Consider the following 14,125-nt stretch of genomic DNA (forward strand, 5'->3'; position numbering starts at 1 on the left):
TGGGTTTTGCAGAAGTAGAAGAAGAATGCCTAATGAAGGAATCAAAATTGTCCTTTCTTCGTTATTGGTCCAACATCATTAATTCAACTCGTTCGCATCTTTTAGGAGTAAGCTTACCTTTTCATGGGGAACTGGCCTGGGTCACTCAGACGCCTGTGATCCATATTGCAGGGGGAGAACTTACCTGTTTCTGGCGCTCTACGCAAGACCATTTGTCTGCCTTTCATCTCCACTGTACGCATACAACTCACCTTTTCCAGGAGATTTGCCGAAGGTCACTCATCCACAGTCATGCGTTTTGCAGAAGAATACCTAATGAAGGAATAAAAATTGTCCCTTCTTCGTTATTGGTCCAACATCATTAATTCAACTCATTCACATCTTTTAGGAGTAGAACTTACCTTTTCATGGGGAACTGGCCTGGGTCACTCAGCCTCCTGTGATGCGTATTGCAGGAGGAGAACTTACCTGTTTCTGGCGCTTTACGCAAGACCACTCGTCTGCCTTTCATCACCACTGTAGGCATAAAAGTCACCTATTCCTGTGGATCAGCCTTCAGACACTCATCCACTGTCATTGGTTTTGCAGAAGTAGAAGAAGAATGCCTAATGAAGGAATAGAAATCCGCCTTTCTTGTTTATTAATCGAACATCATGAATTCAACTCATTCGCATCTTGTAGGAGTAGAACTCACCTTTTCATGGCGAACTGGCCTGGGTCACTCAGACTCCTGTGATCCGTATTGGAGAAGGAGAACTTACCTGTTTCTGGCGCTCTACGCAAGACCATTTGTCTGCCTTTCATCTCCACTGTACGCATACAACTCACCTTTTCCAGGAGATTTGCCGAAGGTCACTCATCCACAGTCATGCGTTTTGCAGAAGAATACCTAATGAAGGAATAAAAATTGTCCCTTCTTCGTTATTGGTCCAACATCATTAATTCAACTCATTCACATCTTTTAGGAGTAGAACTTACCTTTTCATGGGGAACTGGCCTGGGTCACTCAGCCTCCTGTGATGCGTATTGCAGGAGGAGAACTTACCTGTTTCTGGCGCTTTACGCAAGACCACTCGTCTGCCTTTCATCACCACTGTAGGCATAAAAGTCACCTATTCCTGTGGATCAGCCTTCAGACACTCATCCACTGTCATTGGTTTTGCAGAAGTAGAAGAAGAATGCCTAATGAAGGAATAGAAATCCGCCTTTCTTGTTTATTAATCGAACATCATGAATTCAACTCATTCGCATCTTGTAGGAGTAGAACTCACCTTTTCATGGCGAACTGGCCTGGGTCACTCAGACTCCTGTGATCCGTATTGGAGAAGGAGAATTTACCTGTTCCTGGCCTTCTACACAAGACCACTCAGCTGTCTTTTGTCTCCACTGTAGGCATACAACTCACCTTCTCCAAGTGATCTGCCCAAGGTCACTCATCCACTGTCATGGGTTTTGCACAAGTAGAAGAAAAATGCCTAATGACGGAATAAAAATTGTCCTTTCTTCCTTATTGGTCCAACAACATTAATTCAACTCATTTGCATCTTCTAGGAGTAGAATTTACCTTTTCATGGGGAACTGGCCTGGGTCACTCAGACGCCTGTCACCCATATTGCAAGAGGAGAACATACCTATTCCTGGCGCTAAACGCAAGACCACTCGTCTGCCTGTCATCTCCATTGTAGACGTAAAACTCATCTTTCCTAATGAAGGAATAAAAATTGTCCTTTCTTCGTAATTGGACCAACATCACTATTTCACTTCCTGTCCATGTCGTGGAGTAGAACTCACCTTTTCATGGGGAACTGGCCTAGGTCATTCAGATGTCTGTCATTCACATTGCAGGAGGAGAACTTACCTGTTCCTAGCGCTCTACACAAGACCACTCGTCTCCCTGTTGTCTCCAATGTAGGCGAAAAACTCACCTTTTCCTGGTGATCAGCCCACAGTTACTTATCCACAATCTTGGGTTTTGCAGAAGTAAAAGAATGCCTAATGAAGCAATAAAAATTGTCCTTCCTTAGTTATTAGTCCAACATGATTAATTCAACTCGTTTGCATCTTCTAGGAGTAGAATTTACCTTTTCATGGGGAACGGACCTGGGTCACTCAGATGCCTGTGATCCGTATTTCAGGAGGAGAACTTACCTGTTCCTGGCACTCTACACAAGATCACTCAGCTGCCTTTTGTCTCCACTGTAGACATACAACTCACCTTCTCCAGGTGATCTGCCCAAGGTCACTCATCCCCTATCATGGGTTTTGCAGAAGTAGAAGAAGAATGCCTAATGAAGGAATAAAAATTGTCCTTTCTTCGTTATTGGTCCAACATCATTAATTCAACTCGTTTGCATCTTCTAGGAGTAGAATTTACCTTTTCATGGGGAACTGGCCTGGGTCACTCAGACGCTTGTGATCCGTATTGCAGGAGGAGAACTTACCTGTTCCTGGCTCTCTAAAGAAGATCACTCAACTGCCTGTCGTCTCCACTGGAAGCTTAAAACTCACCTTTTCCTGGTGTTCAGCCCAAGGTCACTCATCCCCTGTTGTGGGTTTTGCAGAAGTAGAAGAAAAATGCCTAATGACGGAATAAAAATTGTCCTTTCTGTGTGATTGGTCCAACATCATGAATTCAACTTGTTTCAATCTTGTAGGAGTATAACTCACCTTTTCATGGAGAACTGGCCTAAGTCACTCAGACGCCTGTCACCTATATTGCAAGAGGGGAACATACCTGTTCCTGGCGCTAAACGCAAGACCACTCATCTGGCTGTCATCTCCATTGTAGATGTAAAACTCATCTTTCCTAATGAAGGAATAAAAATTGTCCTTTCTTCGTAATTGGACCAACATCACTATTTCACTTTCTGTCCATGTCGTGGAGTAGAACTCACCTTTTCATGGGGAACTTGCTTAGGTCACTCAGATGCCTGTCATTCACATTGCAGGAGGAGAACTTACCTGTTCCTAGCGCTCTACACAAGAACACTCGTCTCCCTGTCGTCTCCAATGTAGGCGTAAAACTCACCTTTTCCTGGTGATCAGCCCACAGTTACTTATCCACAATCTTGGGTTTTGCAGAAGTAGAAGAATGCCTAATGAAGGAATAAAAATTGCCCTTTCTTTGTTATTGATCCAACATCATTAATTCAACTCGTTCGCATGGGTTAGGAATAGAACTTACCTTTTCATGGGGAACTGGCCTGGGTCACTCAGATGCCTGTGATCTGTATTGCAGGAGGAGAACTTACCTGTTCCTGGTGCTCTACGCAAGACCACTCAGCTGCCTTTCGTCTCCACTGTTGGCATTCAACTCACCTACTCTAGGTGATCTGCCCATGGTCACTCATCCACTGTCATGGGTTTTGCAGAAGTAGAAGAAGAATGCCTAATAAAGGAATAAAATTTGCCCTTTCTTCATTATTGGTCCAACATCATTAAATCAACTTATTCGCATCTTGTAGGAATAGAACTCACCTTCTTGTGGGGACCTGGTCTCAGTCACTCAGACTCCTGTCATCCATGTGGCAGGAGTAGAACTTACCTGTTCCTGGCACTCTACGCAAGACCACTCAGCTGCCTTTTGTCTCCACTGTAGGCATACAACTCACCTTTTCCAGGTGATTTGCCCAAGGTCACTCATCTACTGTCATGGGTTTTGCAGAAGAATACCTAATGAAGGAATAAAAATTATCCTTTCTATTTTGAAAATGCCAACAAACCAGGCAGATGGTTGTCGTATAAATTAAAAAAGGAAAATAGGGGCTATATATCAACTAGAGGACAGGAAGGGTAATTTGTTAAACAAAGAAGAGGACAAGCTTGAAATTGCCCAGGAATATTATGCAGCCCTATATAAAGAGGAGTAGATTCCAGAAGAGAAAATTGAGCAATAGCTGGCGAATGAGAAACTTTCACTGATAGCAGAGGAAGAAAGGGAAATGCTCAATAGAGAGGTCACAGCTGAGGAACTAAGGATAGCAATTTCAAAATTTAAAAACAAGTCGCCAGGCCCGGATGGGTTCCCAGGAGAATTATATAAAAATTTAGAAGAAATATTGTTACCAAAATTAGTGGAAATTTGTAATGAGGCGTTGATAGGCGCCAAAATTCCAGATTCGTGGAGGGAAGCGTATGTCACACTACTGCTGAAAGAAGGTACCGATCCAAAACAAATTCAAAATTACAGTCCAATCTCTCTTTTAAATACGGACTACAAAATATTCATGAGTTTAATGGCGGAAAGAATCAAAAAAATATTAAATACCTTGATACATAAGGATCAAAATGGATTTCTCCCTGGAAGGCAAATAAGAAATAATTTGAGAATAGTGATGGACACTCTAGAATACTACAAAGTGCATTCGGACAAACAGATGGCTTTAGTCTTCTTAGATGCCCAGAAAGCATTCGACAATCTAAATTGTAAATTTATGATCAAACAAATTAGGAAAATGGAATTTGGAACAAATTTTGAAAGGATGATAAAACTATCTATGACAATCAAAGAGCGAGCATTCTATTAAATGGAGACAGGACTAAAACATTTCAGATTAGGAAGGGGGTAAGACCAGGATGCCCCCTGTCACCATTACTGTTCATTCTGGCACTAGAAGTCTTGCTAAGGAGAATCAGGAATAATGATGAAATTAAGGGCTTGAAGATTAGGAAAGAGATATATAAAGCGCAAGCATTCGCGGATGATGTAGCATTGATTTTGGAGGACCCTTTAGAAACAGGACAAAAGTATCAAGATTTAAATTGAACAAAACTACAACTAAAATATTGACCAAGAATGTAACAGAGGTGCAAAAGAAAGAGATAGAGAAAAGGCTGGGTTTGCAAATTGTTAAAAAAAATAAAGTACCTAGGAATCTGGATAACACCAAGGTGTTTGTCCCTAAAGGAAGACAATTATGCATCCCTAATCAAGAAAATAAAACAAGACCTGGAGAGATGGGGGAAATTGCAGCTGTCACTCCTAGGCAAGATAGTTTCGATTAAGATGAGTATCCTGCCTAAATTACTATATTTGTACCAAACCATACCGGTAAATTTGGATAAAAAATTTTTTTTGGAACTAAATAAAATTATTAGGAAATTTGTCTGGGGGACAGGGGAGCCTAGGATTGCACTCAGAATTTAACAGGAAAAAAGGAATAATGGGGGTTTTGGACTTCCTGATTGGGAAATATATTACAAGGCAGCCAATTTAGTGTGGATAAGGGAATGGGCAACCCTAGAAAACAAAAGGATCCTAACCCTGGAAGGTCACGACTTGCAGAGAGGGTGGCATGTGTATTTATGGGATAAAGAGAAGAAAAAGAAAACTTATTTCCATAGGCATAAAATCAGAGACACACTAATACAAACATGGACTGAGATCAAGCAGCGGCAGTATATGAAAGTCCAAAAATGGCTTTCTACAATGGAGGCTTTGATATATCCCAATATGCTGGGAATGGAGAAAATGTGTAGATATAAGGACATTCTAGATGGCGGAGGAAATCTCAAATCCAATGACTCTTTGAGAGAACAAGGTATTAATATTGACTGGTGGCCATATCTACAAATAAAGTCTAGATACCAAAAAGATAAGGAGGAATTCGGCATAGAATTAGGATCAAACGGATTTGACAAGATTTTGATGGGAACGGGAAAAAAATGCTGGCCAAACTATACAATTATCTATTGGAATACAATAGGGTAGAAGAGACAATCAAAAATCAAATGATTGCATGGGAGAAGAACATTGGGCATAGCATAAATTTGAATGATTGGGAAGATACCTGGAATAAGAACTATAAATTGGCCAGATTTATAAATTGAAAAGAACTATAAATTGACCAGCTTACAAAGAGAACCAGTATAAAATGGTATATAGATGGCACTTAGCTCCTTCAAAGTAAGCAAAAATTTATCCAAATATAAATCCAAATTGTTGGAAATGTGGCCACCGCCAGGGTACCTTCTTCCATATGTGGTGGACATGCCCCGAAGTGAAAAAATATTGGAGTAAGATTCGGAAATGGATACAAGAAATAATTGGAGAAGATATTGAATTGGCACCGGAAACATTCCTCCTGGGAATTCAAAAAAGGGCCTACGGAAAAAAATAATACACATCACTACAGCTGCCAGATTGATATATGCACAATACTGGAAAGAAAAGGGATTACCACCACAAGAGCATAAAATTAGGAAAGTATTTGAATGCGCGGAGATGAGTAAATTAACTCATGAGATAAATGAGGATGAAAACTCATAATACTATACTGTATGGGAAGGGTGATATGAATGATTAATGATAAAATAAAGGAAGGAGTAAAGGATGGTGTGATCAATAAAAAGAATAAGTAAGTTAAGAGACACCATGTATATATCTTGAATATATGTATAAACACTGCTAGTAGAATTATAATATTATGTATTTCATAAAACCAATAAAATTTTGTTATATATATTAAAAAATTGTCCTTTCTTCGTTATTGGTCCAACATCATTAATTCAACTCGTTCGCATCTTTTAGGAGTAGAACTTACCTTTTCATGGGGAACTGGCCTGGGTCACTCAGACACCTGTGATCCATATTGCAGGAGGAGAACTTACCTGTTTCTGGCGCTCTACGCAAGACCATTTGTCTGCCTTTCATCTCCACTGTAGGCATAAAACTCATCTTTTCCTGGTGATCGGCCCACAGTCACTCATCCATTGTCATGGGTTTTGCAGAAGTAGAAGAAGAATGCCTAATGAAGGAATCAAAATTGTCCTTTCTTCGTTATTGGACCAACATCATTAATTCAACTCGTTCGCATCTTTTAGGAGTAAGCTTACCTTTTCATGGGGAACTGGCCTGGGTCACTCAGACGCCTGTGATCCATATTGCAGGGGGAGAACTTACCTGTTTCTGGCGCTCTACGCAAGACCATTTGTCTGCCTTTCATCTCCACTGTACGCATACAACTCACCTTTTCCAGGAGATTTGCCCAAGGTCACTCATCCACAGTCATGGGTTTTGCAGAAGAATACCTAATGAAGGAATAAAAATTGTCCCTTCTTCGTTATTGATCCAACATCATTAATTCAACTCGTTCACATCTTTTAGGATTAGAACTTACCTTTTCATGGGGAACTGGCCTGGGTCACTCAGCCTCCTGTGATGCGTATTGCAGGAGGAGAACTTACCTGTTTCTGGCGCTTTACGCAAGACCACTCGTCTGCCTTTCATCACCACTGTAGGCGTAAAAGTCACCTATTCCTGTGGATCAGCCTTCAGACACTCATCCACTGTCATCGGTTTTGCAGAAGTAGAAGAAGAATGCCTAATGAAGGAATAGAAATCCGCCTTTCTTGTTTATTAACCGAACATCATGAATTCAACTCATTCGCATCTTGTAGGAGTAGAACTCACCTTTTCATGGCGAACTGGCCTGGGTCACTCAGACTCCTGTGATCCGTATTGGAGAAGGAGAACTTACCTGTTCCTGGCCTTCTACACAAGACCACTCAGCTGTCTTTTGTCTCCACTGTAGGCATACAACTCACCTTTTCCAGGTGATTTGCCCAAGGTCACTCATCCACTGTCATGGGTTTTGTAGAAGAATACCTAATGAAGGGATAAAAATGGTCCTTTCTTTGTTATTGGTCCAACATCATGAATTCAACTCGTTTGCATGTGTTAGGAATAGAACTCACCTTTTCATGATGAACTGGCCTGGGTCACTCAGACACCTGTGATCCGTATTGGAGGAGGAGAACTTACCTGTTCCTGGCGCTCTATGCAAGACAATCGTCTGCCTTTCATCTCCACTGTAGGTGTAAAACTCATTTTTTACTGGTGATCAGCCCACAGTCACTCATCCCCTGTCGTGGGTTTTGCAGAAGTAGAAGAAGAATGCCTAATGAAGGAATAAAAATTGTCCCTTCTTCGTTATTGGTCCAACATCATTAATTCAACTCATTCGCATCTTGTAGGAGTAGAACTCACCTTTTCGTAGGGAACTGGCCTGGGTCACTCAAATGCCTGTGATCCGTATTGCAGGGGGAGAACTTACCTGTTTCTGGCGCTCTACGCAAGACCATTTGTCTGCCTTTCATCTCCACTGTACGCATACAACTCACATTTTCCAGGAGATTTGCCCAAGGTCACTCATCCACAGTCATGGGTTTTGCAGAAGAATACCTAATGAAGGAATAAAAATTGTCCCTTCTTCATTATTGGTCCAACATCATTAATTCAACTTGTTCACATCTTTTAGGAGTAGAACTCACCTTTTCGTGGAGAACTGGCCTAGGTCACTCAGACGCCTGTCATTCAAATTGCACGAGGTGAACTTACCTGTTCCTGGCGCTCTACACAAGACCACTTGTCTGCCTTTCATCTCCACTGTAGGCGTAAAACTCATCTTTTCCTGGTGGTCGGCCCACAGTCACTCATCCATTGTCATGGGTTTTGCAGAAGTAGAAGAAGAATGCCTAATGAAGGAATCAAAATTGTCCTTTCTTCGTTATTGGTCCAACATCATTAATTCAACTCGTTCGCATCTTTTAGGAGTAAGCTTACCTTTTCATGGGGAACTGGCCTGGGTCACTCAGACGCCTGTGATCCATATTGCAGGGGGAGAACTTACCTGTTTCTGGCGCTCTACGCAAGACCATTTGTCTGCCTTTCATCTCCACTGTACGCATACAACTCACCTTTTCCAGGAGATTTGCCGAAGGTCACTCATCCACAGTCATGCGTTTTGCAGAAGAATACCTAATGAAGGAATAAAAATTGTCCCTTCTTCGTTATTGGTCCAACATCATTAATTCAACTCATTCACATCTTTTAGGAGTAGAACTTACCTTTTCATGGGGAACTGGCCTGGGTCACTCAGCCTCCTGTGATGCGTATTGCAGGAGGAGAACTTACCTGTTTCTGGCGCTTTACGCAAGACCACTCGTCTGCCTTTCATCACCACTGTAGGCATAAAAGTCACCTATTCCTGTGGATCAGCCTTCAGACACTCATCCACTGTCATTGGTTTTGCAGAAGTAGAAGAAGAATGCCTAATGAAGGAATAGAAATCCGCCTTTCTTGTTTATTAATCGAACATCATGAATTCAACTCATTCGCATCTTGTAGGAGTAGAACTCACCTTTTCATGGCGAACTGGCCTGGGTCACTCAGACTCCTGTGATCCGTATTGGAGAAGGAGAACTTACCTGTTTCTGGCGCTCTACGCAAGACCATTTGTCTGCCTTTCATCTCCACTGTACGCATACAACTCACCTTTTCCAGGAGATTTGCCGAAGGTCACTCATCCACAGTCATGCGTTTTGCAGAAGAATACCTAATGAAGGAATAAAAATTGTCCCTTCTTCGTTATTGGTCCAACATCATTAATTCAACTCATTCACATCTTTTAGGAGTAGAACTTACCTTTTCATGGGGAACTGGCCTGGGTCACTCAGCCTCCTGTGATGCGTATTGCAGGAGGAGAACTTACCTGTTTCTGGCGCTTTACGCAAGACCACTCGTCTGCCTTTCATCACCACTGTAGGCATAAAAGTCACCTATTCCTGTGGATCAGCCTTCAGACACTCATCCACTGTCATTGGTTTTGCAGAAGTAGAAGAAGAATGCCTAATGAAGGAATAGAAATCCGCCTTTCTTGTTTATTAATCGAACATCATGAATTCAACTCATTCGCATCTTGTAGGAGTAGAACTCACCTTTTCATGGCGAACTGGCCTGGGTCACTCAGACTCCTGTGATCCGTATTGGAGAAGGAGAATTTACCTGTTCCTGGCCTTCTACACAAGACCACTCAGCTGTCTTTTGTCTCCACTGTAGGCATACAACTCACCTTCTCCAAGTGATCTGCCCAAGGTCACTCATCCACTGTCATGGGTTTTGCACAAGTAGAAGAAAAATGCCTAATGACGGAATAAAAATTGTCCTTTCTTCCTTATTGGTCCAACAACATTAATTCAACTCATTTGCATCTTCTAGGAGTAGAATTTACCTTTTCATGGGGAACTGGCCTGGGTCACTCAGACGCCTGTCACCCATATTGCAAGAGGAGAACATACCTATTCCTGGCGCTAAACGCAAGACCACTCGTCTGCCTGTCATCTCCATTGTAGACGTAAAACTCATCTTTCCTAATGAAGGAATAAAAATTGTCCTTTCTTCGTAATTGGACCAACATCACTATTTCACTTCCTGTCCATGTCGTGGAGTAGAACTCACCTTTTCATGGGGAACTGGCCTAGGTCATTCAGATGTCTGTCATTCACATTGCAGGAGGAGAACTTACCTGTTCCTAGCGCTCTACACAAGACCACTCGTCTCCCTGTTGTCTCCAATGTAGGCGAAAAACTCACCTTTTCCTGGTGATCAGCCCACAGTTACTTATCCACAATCTTGGGTTTTGCAGAAGTAAAAGAATGCCTAATGAAGCAATAAAAATTGTCCTTCCTTAGTTATTAGTCCAACATGATTAATTCAACTCGTTTGCATCTTCTAGGAGTAGAATTTACCTTTTCATGGGGAACGGACCTGGGTCACTCAGATGCCTGTGATCCGTATTTCAGGAGGAGAACTTACCTGTTCCTGGCACTCTACACAAGATCACTCAGCTGCCTTTTGTCTCCACTGTAGACATACAACTCACCTTCTCCAGGTGATCTGCCCAAGGTCACTCATCCCCTATCATGGGTTTTGCAGAAGTAGAAGAAGAATGCCTAATGAAGGAATAAAAATTGTCCTTTCTTCGTTATTGGTCCAACATCATTAATTCAACTCGTTTGCATCTTCTAGGAGTAGAATTTACCTTTTCATGGGGAACTGGCCTGGGTCACTCAGACGCTTGTGATCCGTATTGCAGGAGGAGAACTTACCTGTTCCTGGCTCTCTAAAGAAGATCACTCAACTGCCTGTCGTCTCCACTGGAAGCTTAAAACTCACCTTTTCCTGGTGTTCAGCCCAAGGTCACTCATCCCCTGTTGTGGGTTTTGCAGAAGTAGAAGAAAAATGCCTAATGACGGAATAAAAATTGTCCTTTCTGTGTGATTGGTCCAACATCATGAATTCAACTTGTTTCAATCTTGTAGGAGTATAACTCACCTTTTCATGGAGAACTGGCCTAAGTCACTCAGACGCCTGTCACCTATATTGCAAGAGGGGAACATACCTGTTCCTGGCGCTAAACGCAAGACCACTCATCTGGCTGTCATCTCCATTGTAGATGTAAAACTCATCTTTCCTAATGAAGGAATAAAAATTGTCCTTTCTTCGTAATTGGACCAACATCACTATTTCACTTTCTGTCCATGTCGTGGAGTAGAACTCACCTTTTCATGGGGAACTTGCTTAGGTCACTCAGATGCCTGTCATTCACATTGCAGGAGGAGAACTTACCTGTTCCTAGCGCTCTACACAAGAACACTCGTCTCCCTGTCGTCTCCAATGTAGGCGTAAAACTCACCTTTTCCTGGTGATCAGCCCACAGTTACTTATCCACAATCTTGGGTTTTGCAGAAGTAGAAGAATGCCTAATGAAGGAATAAAAATTGCCCTTTCTTTGTTATTGATCCAACATCATTAATTCAACTCGTTCGCATGGGTTAGGAATAGAACTTACCTTTTCATGGGGAACTGGCCTGGGTCACTCAGATGCCTGTGATCTGTATTGCAGGAGGAGAACTTACCTGTTCCTGGTGCTCTACGCAAGACCACTCAGCTGCCTTTCGTCTCCACTGTTGGCATTCAACTCACCTACTCTAGGTGATCTGCCCATGGTCACTCATCCACTGTCATGGGTTTTGCAGAAGTAGAAGAAGAATGCCTAATAAAGGAATAAAATTTGCCCTTTCTTCATTATTGGTCCAACATCATTAAATCAACTTATTCGCATCTTGTAGGAATAGAACTCACCTTCTTGTGGGGACCTGGTCTCAGTCACTCAGACTCCTGTCATCCATGTGGCAGGAGTAGAACTTACCTGTTCCTGGCACTCTACGCAAGACCACTCAGCTGCCTTTTGTCTCCACTGTAGGCATACAACTCACCTTTTCCAGGTGATTTGCCCAAGGTCACTCATCTACTGTCATGGGTTTTGCAGAAGAATACCTAATGAAGGAATAAAAATTATCCTTTCTATTTTGAAAATGCCAACAAACCAGGCAGATGGTTGTCGTATAAATTAAAAAAGGAAAATAGGGGCTATATATCAACTAGAGGACAGGAAGGGTAATTTGTTAAACAAAGAAGAGGACAAGCTTGAAATTGCCCAGGAATATTATGCAGCCCTATATAAAGAGGAGTAGATTCCAGAAGAGAAAATTGAGCAATAGCTGGCGAATGAGAAACTTTCACTGATAGCAGAGGAAGAAAGGGAAATGCTCAATAGAGAGGTCACAGCTGAGGAACTAAGGATAGCAATTTCAAAATTTAAAAACAAGTCGCCAGGCCCGGATGGGTTCCCAGGAGAATTATATAAAAATTTAGAAGAAATATTGTTACCAAAATTAGTGGAAATTTGTAATGAGGCGTTGATAGGCGCCAAAATTCCAGATTCGTGGAGGGAAGCGTATGTCACACTACTGCTGAAAGAAGGTACCGATCCAAAACAAATTCAAAATTACAGTCCAATCTCTCTTTTAAATACGGACTACAAAATATTCATGAGTTTAATGGCGGAAAGAATCAAAAAAATATTAAATACCTTGATACATAAGGATCAAAATGGATTTCTCCCTGGAAGGCAAATAAGAAATAATTTGAGAATAGTGATGGACACTCTAGAATACTACAAAGTGCATTCGGACAAACAGATGGCTTTAGTCTTCTTAGATGCCCAGAAAGCATTCGACAATCTAAATTGTAAATTTATGATCAAACAAATTAGGAAAATGGAATTTGGAACAAATTTTGAAAGGATGATAAAACTATCTATGACAATCAAAGAGCGAGCATTCTATTAAATGGAGACAGGACTAAAACATTTCAGATTAGGAAGGGGGTAAGACCAGGATGCCCCCTGTCACCATTACTGTTCATTCTGGCACTAGAAGTCTTGCTAAGGAGAATCAGGAATAATGATGAAATTAAGGGCTTGAAGATTAGGAAAGAGATATATAAAGCGCAAGCATTCGCGGATGATGTAGCATTGATTTTGGAGGACCCTTTAGAAACAGGACAAAAGTATCAAGATTTAAATTGAACAAAACTACAACTAAAATATTGACCAAGAATGTAACAGAGGTGCAAAAGAAAGAGATAGAGAAAAGGCTGGGTTTGCAAATTGTTAAAAAAAATAAAGTACCTAGGAATCTGGATAACACCAAGGTGTTTGTCCCTAAAGGAAGACAATTATGCATCCCTAATCAAGAAAATAAAACAAGACCTGGAGAGATGGGGGAAATTGCAGCTGTCACTCCTAGGCAAGATAGTTTCGATTAAGATGAGTATCCTGCCTAAATTACTATATTTGTACCAAACCATACCGGTAAATTTGGATAAAAAATTTTTTTTGGAACTAAATAAAATTATTAGGAAATTTGTCTGGGGGACAGGGGAGCCTAGGATTGCACTCAGAATTTAACAGGAAAAAAGGAATAATGGGGGTTTTGGACTTCCTGATTGGGAAATATATTACAAGGCAGCCAATTTAGTGTGGATAAGGGAATGGGCAACCCTAGAAAACAAAAGGATCCTAACCCTGGAAGGTCACGACTTGCAGAGAGGGTGGCATGTGTATTTATGGGATAAAGAGAAGAAAAAGAAAACTTATTTCCATAGGCATAAAATCAGAGACACACTAATACAAACATGGACTGAGATCAAGCAGCGGCAGTATATGAAAGTCCAAAAATGGCTTTCTACAATGGAGGCTTTGATATATCCCAATATGCTGGGAATGGAGAAAATGTGTAGATATAAGGACATTCTAGATGGCGGAGGAAATCTCAAATCCAATGACTCTTTGAGAGAACAAGGTATTAATATTGACTGGTGGCCATATCTACAAATAAAGTCTAGATACCAAAAAGATAAGGAGGAATTCGGCATAGAATTAGGATCAAACGGATTTGACAAGATTTTGATGGGAACGGGAAAAAAATGCTGGCCAAACTA

Source organism: Pantherophis guttatus, chromosome 3, assembly GCF_059756535.1.
Source record: "Pantherophis guttatus breed Tessera chromosome 3, ASM5975653v1, whole genome shotgun sequence".
Taxonomy (NCBI): Eukaryota; Metazoa; Chordata; class Lepidosauria; order Squamata; family Colubridae; genus Pantherophis; species Pantherophis guttatus.